The sequence below is a fragment of the Pongo pygmaeus genome, chromosome 18 (assembly GCF_028885625.2).
Source record: "Pongo pygmaeus isolate AG05252 chromosome 18, NHGRI_mPonPyg2-v2.0_pri, whole genome shotgun sequence".
In the NCBI taxonomy this organism is placed as follows: domain Eukaryota; kingdom Metazoa; phylum Chordata; class Mammalia; order Primates; family Hominidae; genus Pongo; species Pongo pygmaeus.
In genome coordinates, this window is record NC_072391.2 from 3784626 (window position 1) to 3794234 (window position 9609).

Genomic DNA, 9609 nt, shown 5'->3' on the forward strand with positions numbered 1-9609 from the left:
ACGCCTGGCCAAATTTTTTTTAAGATGAGGAATATCTATTAAATTAGCAAATTACTTTTTAGCATATATTGATATAAACATATGATTTATTTCTCTTCATTTATTCAACCAGCAAATATTTATAGAGAGCCTGTTGTATGTTCTAGGCCCTGGGGATGTGAAGGTGACCAAGTTAGATCAAGTCCTTGACCTGGGGTTTGATGGGTAAGGGATAATGACAATGGAAAGGAAAACAAGTCAATAAGCAAGGCAGTTTCTGCTGGTCGTTAGTACTGTGGGTGGAATAAACTGTGAGTGACAAACAGGCCTGGAATTCTAGGGGGAGGAGGAGCAGAGGTGGTAATTGGCGGCTGGGGAAGGCTGCTGTGAGAGGCCTCTGAGAAAAAGCTACCTAGGAGTAGAGAGGGTGAGAAAGAGTCATGCAGAGAGCTAGGGGAGGGGCATTTCAGGCCAAGGAAACAGCAAGTGCTTAGAGGAAATGTTGCTGGAACATGGTAAGTGAGCAAGTGGCACCACCCCCTCAGGGCTGGAAAAGCCAGTCACCATTGTTGTAAGGAGTTTGGATTTGTTCTAAGTGTGGAGGGGAGCCACTGTGGGGAGTGACATGAGCAATGGATATCAGATCTCTCCTGGAATCCATGAGCTACACTAAATGATTTTCTGATATTGAACCAACCTTGCATTCTAGAATACAGTCTTCAATTTGTATTATTAAATAGAAGATGTATATATTCCATATATGTAAAAAACATGTGGGCTAGCACAAGAATAGATACATAAGTCAATAGAACAGGATATAGAGGCCAAGAACAAATATATATTTATATTATCTGCACATTAAGGAGTTTGGTAACATGACAAAAATAGCATTTCAAATCAGTGAAAATGGCATTGGGGCAATTGACCAACCTATGAAAAATATTTTCCAGCTGTAATTCACATTAAACACAAAATTTATTTTCAGGTCAATTAAGGAGTTAAAAGTTGTAAACACAAAACCATAAAAGCACAATAAGAAAATATGAGATAATATTAGGTGAAGGCTTTTTACAGTGAGACGTAAAACTCAGAAGTCTCAGCCTGGGCAACATAGTGACACACCATCTCTACAAAAAAAAAAATAGGTGGGGCTGGTGGTGGGCACCTGTGGAACTAGCTATGGGGAGGCTGAGGTAGGAGGACCCCTTGAGCCCAGGAGGCTGAGGCTGCAGTGAGCTATGATTGTGCCACTGCAATCCAGCTTGGGTGACAGAGCAAGACCCTGGCTTTAAAAAAAAAAAAAAAAAAAAAGAATTCATGAAGAGGGAGACTAGTAAATTTGCCTTAATGGAATTAAAATATTAAATAATTAAATATTTAGTTTGATATTAAATAATTAAAATATTTGCTGGGCGTGGTGGCTCATGCCTGTAATCCCAGCACTTTGGGAGGCTGAGGCGGGTGGATCACAAGGTCAAGAGATCGAGACCAGCATGGCCAACATGGTGAAACTCTGTCTCTACTAAAAATACAAAAATTAGCTGGGCGTGGTGGCACGCACCTGTAGTCCCAGCTACTTGGGAGGCTGAGGCAGGAGAATTGCTTGAACCCAGGAGGCAGAGGTTGCAGTGAGCCAAGATGGCGCCACTGCACTCCAGCCTGGGTGACAGAGCAAGACTCCATCTCAAAAAATAATAATAATAATAATAATAAAAATATTTATAAGTAATAATAGATGCCATAAAGTTGAAAGAAAAACTGTAAGCCAGGAGTCAATATTTGCAATATACATGGAAAAATATGAATATCCTTAATATATAAAGAACTTATAAATCAATAATAAGTAACCAAACAGAATTATGAACCCCAAATGAAATAGAAAAAAGGACACATTTAATTCATAGAAGTATAAATGACCAAGATATTGAAAAGATGCTCAGTGTCACTAAGGATCAAGAAAAAAGCAAAAGAATGAACTATCATTTTTCATACATCTCATTGGTGAATATTATAAGAACATAACAGACTGCATTGGTGAGAACGTGGAGGTAGTGGGAAATTTTTTTTTTTTTTTTTTTTTTTTGAGACAGGATCTCACTGTGTCACCCAGGCTGGAGTGCAGTGGCATGATCAGGGTTCACTGCAGCCTCAACTTCACTGGGCTCAAGTGATCCTCCAAAGTAGCTGGGACTAGCTGGGACTACAGGCGCATGCTACCACACCCAGCTAATTTTTGTATTTTTTGTAGAGACAGGGTCTTGCCATGTTGCCTAGGCTGGTCTCCAACTTCTGGGGTCAAGCAATCTTCCCACCTTGGCCTCCCAAAGTGCTGGAATTACAGGCATGAGCCACTGTGCCAGGACTGTAGTGGGAATCTTAATTCATAGTGGGTGGAAGTATAAATCAGTATAACAATTCTGGATTATAATAACCATTATCTATTGTCATTAAATATCTTTTGTCCTAGAAATTCCACTTCTGGGAATTTATCCTAAAGAAATATGTGGGCCGGGCGCGGTGACTCACACCTGTAATCCTAGCACTTTGGGAGGCCAAGGCAGGCAGATCATCTGAGGTCAGGAGTTCGAGACCAGCCTGGCCAACATGGTGAAACCCCATCTCTACTAAAAATACAAAAATTAGCTGGGCATGGTGGCGGGTGCCCGTAATCCCAGCTACTCAGGAGCCTGAGGCAGGGAATTGCTTGAACCCAGGAGGCGGAGGTTGCAGTGAGCTGAGATGGTGCCACTGCACTCTAGCCTGGGCGATAGAGCGAGACTCTATCTCAAAAAAAAAAAAGAAAAAAATCAAATATCTAGGAATAAATCTAGCAAAAATTTGCAAGACCTCTATACTGAAAACTATAAAACATTACTGAGAGAAATTAAAAAACATCGAAAGGAGGGATGGAGGCTGGGCACCATGGCTCACCCCTGTAATCCCAGCACTTTGGGAGGCCAAGGTGGGTGGACTGCTTGAGTCCAGGAGTTTGAGACCAGCCTGAGCAACATGGGCAAAACCCTGTCTCTATAAAAAGTACAAAAAAAAAAAAAAAAAATTAGCTGAGCACGGTGGCACATGCCGGTAATCCCAGCTACTCAGGAAGCTGAGGTGGGAGGATCGCTTAACTCCCGCCATCAAGGCTGCAGTGAGCTGAGATCTCACCACTCCACTCCAGCCTGGGTGACAGAGCAAGACCCTGTCTCACAAAAAAAAAAAAAAAAAAAAAAAAGCTAGCAATTATCTAAACATTCAAAGGCATGTCAGCCCAAATGAAGCCGTGCTACTGACTGCCTGATATGCCAGAGTCCAGGATATGGGGGTCTCTGTCCTTCACTCCACTGTGTGACATTAGGGTGTGGCCCAGCTGGACACAGCCTCCTGTTGTTGGATGTCCACGTGCACCTACTAGGTGACCAGCCCTGCTGCTGGGGGTGGGAGTGGCCAGGAGGATGAGCGGACTGTGTGGAAGAAGTCCCAGCTCAGGGCCTCTCAGCTCTGGTGGGGCATCATCTGGAGTCTTACTGATTGATTGATTTAAAATTTTGGTAAAATACACATAGCACAAAATTTACCATTTTAACCATTTTAAAAATAATTTTCCTTAAAAAATAGAGACAGGGTCTTGCTTTGTCGCTAAAAAATAAAGACAGGGTCCTGCTTTGTTGCCCAGGCTGGAGTGCAGTGGTACAATCTTGGCTCACTGCAGCCTCGACCTCCTGGGCTCAAGTGATTCTCCCACCTCAGCCTCCCAAGTAGCTGGGATTACAGGTGAGGACTACCATGCTTGGCCCATTGTAACCATTTTATCTTTTTTTTTTTTTTTAGAGACAGTCTCACTCTGTTGCCTAGGCTGGAGTGTCGTGGCACCATCTCGGCTCACTGCAACCTCTGCCTCCTGGGTTCAAGTGATTCTCCCGCCTCAGGCTCCTGAGTAACTGGGATTATAGGCACCACCATCAATACCATTTGTATTTTTGTAGAGACAGGGTTTCACCATGTTGGCCAGGCTGGTCTTGAACTCCTGACCTCCAAAAGTGCTGGGATTACAGGTGTGAACCACTGCGCCCGGCCTTGTGGAGCACGGTTTTTAAATAACCAATGCTTGGCCTGACCACCCAGAGATTTGATTGGTCTGGCATGGGCCCCACGTGGATCTAGTTTAAGCTCCTCAGGTGATTCTAACCAGAGCTGAGAACCTCGGGACCCGAGCGGGGCTGGGAGAGGAATGAGGGAGGGACAGTGCTGGCAGGAGTGAGGGGTTGGGGCGAAGCAGGACTCACAAATGCCTGGGAAGGCGGGGGCCAGGGTGTAGGGGGCTGGCGAGCACCCCTGCCTCTGCGGCCTCATTAGTCTCTCAGTGTTGGGGCTCAGCACTCCCTCCTGATCAGACACCCATCTTTGTGGCTCCATAACCTTGGGTCCAGGGTTGCCAGATTCAGCAAATTAAAATACAAGACAAAGCTGGGCGCAGTGGCTCATGCCTGTAATCCCAACACTTTGGGAGGCTGAGGTGGGCAGATCACCTTGAGGTCAGGAGTTCAAGACCAGCCTGACCAACATGGCGAAACCCCGTCTCTACTAAAAATACAAACATTAGCTGGGCGTGGTGGTGGATGTCTGTAGTCCCTGCTACTCTGGGGGCTGAGGCAGGAGAATCGCCTGAACTCAGGAGGTGGAAGCTGCAGTGAGCCGAGATCACGCCACTGCACTCCAGCCTGGGTGACAGAGCGAGACTGTCTCAAAAAATAATGATAAAATAAAATATGAGATCTCCACAAATAATTAAATTTCAGATAAACGACATATAATTTTTAGTATAAGCATAGCTCATGTCATACTGGAGACATACTTATACTAAAGAAATGGATTATCTGAAATTCACATTTGACCGAGTGTCCTGTATCTGATCTGGCATCCCTGCTCAGGCCCCACTCAGACGACACCTGGCTTTCACCCTTGGACACTTTCCCTAAGAAGGACAGAGGAGGGGGTGCAGGTGAACCAAACCCCCCCCCCATTGCCAGCACCTCCCAGGGCCAGCCCCAGAGGCTGATGGTGGCTGGTTACCTGGCTGCCACCACTTCCAGGCCCTGCACGCAGCCCTGACATCCCCCTGGCAGGCTGGAGCCTTCCACAGACCTCTCAGCAGAGTGAGGTCGTGAGGCCACAGACGCCACTGTGGATGGTCAGGCGGCCCCTGTGAGCGCAGCTGAAAGACAGAGAGACCGAGGACAGGTGGGCCTCGGGTTGCTTTGGGGGATCTGAAGGCCAGAGGTCGCTCCACAGCTGGTTTGAGCTGCCGTGAGCAGGGCAAGGCCAGAGGGACGAGTAGGTGCCACTGCTGCCTCCTCCCCGGGAGCCTCACAGGTAGCACCAGGGTTCACCCCTAGAGCTTTGTCTGTGAGCAAAGGTGGACCTGAGGCCTTCCTGGTGTGGTGTGGGCTCAGGCCCAGTCCCTCAGGCTCAGCAAGTGGGCTGCTGCCTCATTCCTGAGAAGCCTCAGTCCCGACGGACTAGCCGCCTCTGCCCATCACCGGCCCACCTGATCTGTGCCTCAGTCCTCGCCGGGACCTGCTGGGTCCTTCCCTGCCACTTGGCGCCCGGGTGGAACTTCCCGGTGCTGGCCGCCCACCTGGGCTGCCGGTGTCTCCCGCCACGGCTGCTTGGATGCTGCTCTTTTCCCACATCCTGCCCCTGCCCCCTCCCAGGGCCTCGGAATTCAGGACTCGGTTCTCTCGAGGTGGTCCCAGCATCATCACTTGAGCTCAAAAGCCTTCCCGAAGGAAGAAGGAAGTGGCGCCTGCACCTCAGGGCCCTACCCTGCTCACTGCACGGACCCCTGGAGTCCAAGGGATGGAGAGGCCCAGGCCTGGGGAGCCCAGCACCCTGGGACAGAAGAAAGGGGTGCAGCCTGCAGCCTGTGATGGCCAACAGTGAGCCCCAGGCTCGGGGGGCACCTCCAGGGAGGGGACCAGAAAGGACACCAGGGCCCCTGGAGCCTGGCCATAGGGGAAGACCCTGCAGCCAACACCCAGGCTGGCCCAGGGCAGTGGCACTTCTTCCAAGAAGGCCTCTGCGGTTGCCATCTCTCTCTACCCTTGTCTCACCCAAGGCTGTGGGTGGGAGAGGCCCTGGGGCTGCCCACTCACCTGGGGGCGGCGCCTGCACCCTCACTGCCCCTCAAGACCTCACCCCTCCTGTGCTGTCACCTCCATCTACAGGTGGGGAACTGAGGCCCAGAGAAGTAGCCTCCCATGGGGAGTCCCAGTGCCAGGAAGGGTGCCCAGGTCTGCTGATTCCCTGGACCGTGGCTCAGCATCACCACCGCCTGCCCGCAGCACCTTCAAGATGCTTCCTGCTCCTCCTGGGCCATCACTGGTACCTGGGGGAGCTGGGCTTTGTCTCTGCTACCTGTCCTGGGCCATTCTTAGGCACCTGTTTTTTCTTTTCTTTTCTTTTTTTTGTTTTGTTTTGTTTTGGAGACAGAGTCTCGCTTTGTCACCCAGGATTGAGTGCAGTGGCTCGATCTCAGCTCACTGTAACCTCCGCCTCCCGAGTTCAAGCGATTCTTCTGCCTCAGCCTCTCGAGTAGCTAGGATTACAGGCGTCTGCCAACATGTCTGGCTAATTTATTTTTTATTTTTAGTAGAGATGGGTTTTCACCATGTTGGCCAGGCTGGTCTCAAAGTCCTGACCTCAAGTGATCCGCCCACCTTGGCCTCCCAAAGTGTTGGGATTACAGGTATGAGCCACCGTGCCTCACCACATCTGTTTTTTCTACAGCATGAGCCAGTCCTGCCCCAGGAGACACCTTCTTGGAGTCTCGTGGAGTCTCCCCAGTCCCCCTCCCCAGAGTAGCTCAGGCCTTAAGGCCACTGTCCTTCCTGCCAGCGTCCCTTCTCCCTCCCCTGCCCTGCACTGAGGTCACCTGGACCCAACGTACCTCCTGGGCCTCGATGCTGCTCCAGGGACACCAAGACTGGGGGGCCTGGGGGCGTCCATCTCCGTGTTCCTGGGCTCCAGCTGGGTGGTGGTGGATGCCCTGGGAATCCCTGTGCCAGCCTGAGTTCTCAGGACCAGGGATCAGGGCACTTACCACGCCAAGCAACCAACCATGTGGGGGCCGAGAGCAGTGCAGCCCCGACCTTCTGCAGCCCCGCCGAGCCCACCGGCTGTCCCTGTGGCCCCGGGTCCTCACCTCTTCCTGTGCTGGGCTCCACCTCATTCTTCCTTCCTGTCTAATTTCAACAGCCAACAGCCTCGCAGACACATCGAGGAGCCGGGGCTCCCTGGTTTGGTCACCGCCCCCGTGTAAGTCAAGTGCGGGGGCGATGCTGGGGGTCTTGACTCTGGGACTAAGTGTCCCTGCAGGTGGCATGCTCAGGATAAAGTGGCCGGTGCCAAGGTTGTTGACATATCATCTCCATCCCGCCAAAAAGGAAGCTGCCCCGCCATCAATAAATGCTTGTTTTCAGGCGGGTGGTCAGGAAATCAAGTGAGCAGCCTGAGGTCACGCAACTAGAGGGTGACCCCAGCAGGACTGGACTGCGCCCTCCCACATCCAGGCCACGCCTGTGGCCCTCCTTATTTATTTCTTTATTTGAGACAGAGTCTTGCTCTGCCGCCCAGGCTGGAGTGCAATGGCACGATCTCGGCTCACTGCAACCTCCCCCTCCCAGGTTCAAGAGATTCTCCTGCCTCAGCCTCCTGAGTAGCTGGGATTATGGGCATGCGCCACCACGCCCCGCTAATATTTGTATTTTTAGTAGAGGAGGGGTTTCGCCATGTTGGCCAGGCTGGTCTTGATCGCCTGACCTTGGGTGATCCACCCACCTTGGCCTCCCAAAAGGGTGAGATTACAGGCGTGAGCCACTGCGCCCAGCCTATTTACTTTTTGAGACAAGATCTTGCTCTGTCACCCAGACTGGAGTGCAGTGGTGTGATCTCGGCTCACTGTAGCCTCTACCTCCTGGGGCTCAAGTGATCCTCCTGCCTTGGCCTCCCAAAACATGGAGATTACAGGTGTGAGCCACTGTGCTCCCTCTTTTAAAACCTCTTGCTTTCTTTTCTCTCTGTCACCCAGTAGGCACCTCTGACTCAGCTGTGCCCCATAACATCTTCCTGTGAGCAAAGGGCTCCCCAGAGGCAGGTCACCTGTACCCTAAGAGGAAACAGCAAAATGTTGCCGTCCGCGGCAGGAGATCACACTCGGCCCCTGGAAGTGGACCTCAGTGGGTGGCCTGCCCTGACAGGGAAGGGCGTGAGGGGGAAGGACATGGGCCAGAGCAAGCCACATGAGAAAAATGGCAATAAAGGAAAAGTATGGGACGTCCACTGGGGACAGGGAGCAAGCAACGTGGGGCCACTGAGGGAAGCAGGTGACAAGGTGGGAGCCAAGGGACAGGGGTCTTGGGGTCTGAATTTTCCTCAGCAAGCAAGTGGGAGCCAGCAATGGTTGTAGAGCAGGAGAGTAGTGGATCTGGACTCATAGAGCAACTTGTGGCTCAGGGGAGGTGGGAGGGTTAGCTGGTTTCCCAGAGCCTGTGTGGGTGATGGGGGAGAGGGAACTGAGGCAGCAGACCAGAAGTACTCCTGCACATTCCCCTGCCTGCCTGCTTTCTTTTCCCTCCTTCCTCTCCCTCCCTCCCAACAATGCTTTCTGAACACCCAGGAACCTGCTGGGTGCTGGGAGGACACGATGGCCCCTCGAGAAAGCTGCCTGAGGCTCCAGGCAGCCAGAGTGCAGACCCGGCAGCTGCAGCCTCGGCTGTGGGGAGCAGCAAAGGTGCCTGAAACCAGGCCGCCCACAGGATGTTGGAAACCGCAGGGCCCGGTGGGTATCCGTCACATGAAAGGGGCCAGAGGCTCACTCTGCCTCCCTTCGTGGCTCGGGGGGATGGATGCGGAGCCCGAGAGGACACAGCCTCATCCACGGGATCTCGGGGAGCAGCCCAGCTCAGCCCAGCCCAGCCCTGCCCCTGTTCCTCCCCCTCGCAGGAATGTCCATCAGTCCACACAGGGCTGGTCCCGTTCCCCACTCTGCCCACTCTGCTGAGAACCAGGTGGGCCGTCCTCCTGGCTTCTGGTGGAGGCGGGGGTGCTGGGCTGGGGGCTCCCTAACTGTTCTCACTCTGGGGCTTTCTGTCCACCCAGAGCTGGGGTCAGCCAGACAGGCAGCGACCTTAGCCCTTCCTAACTCAGCAACAGCGCGAGGCCCCTGCCTGCAGGCTCTTTCTCTGTGAGTGCCCTCGCCTGGGCCCAGGCTGGGCTGTGGCTCCCCTGTGACTGCCTTGAAGGGTTGTGCCCAAGCCATGCCAGGTTGGGGCCACCAAAAGTGACGATGGACAGACCCTTGTTTTCTGATTTAGTTGTTACCAATGAAAGTTCTACTGCCAGTCTTTTCTTTTCCCCCTTTAGAAATTTTTTTAATATTGTTTTCAAAATAGAGATTTGGCCTTACTATGTTGCCCAGGCTGGTCTCAAACTCCTGGGCTCAAGTGATCCTCCTGCCTTGGCCTCCCAAAGCACTGGAATGACAAGTGGGAGCTACCGCACCTGGCATGCCAGCTTCCTTCTCAGTCATTCCTGGAAGGTAACTCTCTCTCGCCTTGTCCACGAAGTGGCCCC

At 52.0% G+C, this 9609-nt stretch overlaps 1 protein-coding gene across 1 annotated transcript in view; it reads right to left on the bottom strand.

The window, feature by feature from the left end:
* The window catches only part of NLRC3 (NLR family CARD domain containing 3), a 37590-nt gene extending 30433 nt beyond the window's left edge, over positions 1-7157 (bottom strand). The window contains exon 1 of the mRNA XM_054455741.2: positions 6926-7157. The gene's annotated coding sequence lies outside the window, so the exon portion shown is untranslated. The remainder of the gene's footprint in view (positions 1-6925) is intronic.
* Between the last annotated feature and the right edge of the window lie 2452 nt (positions 7158-9609).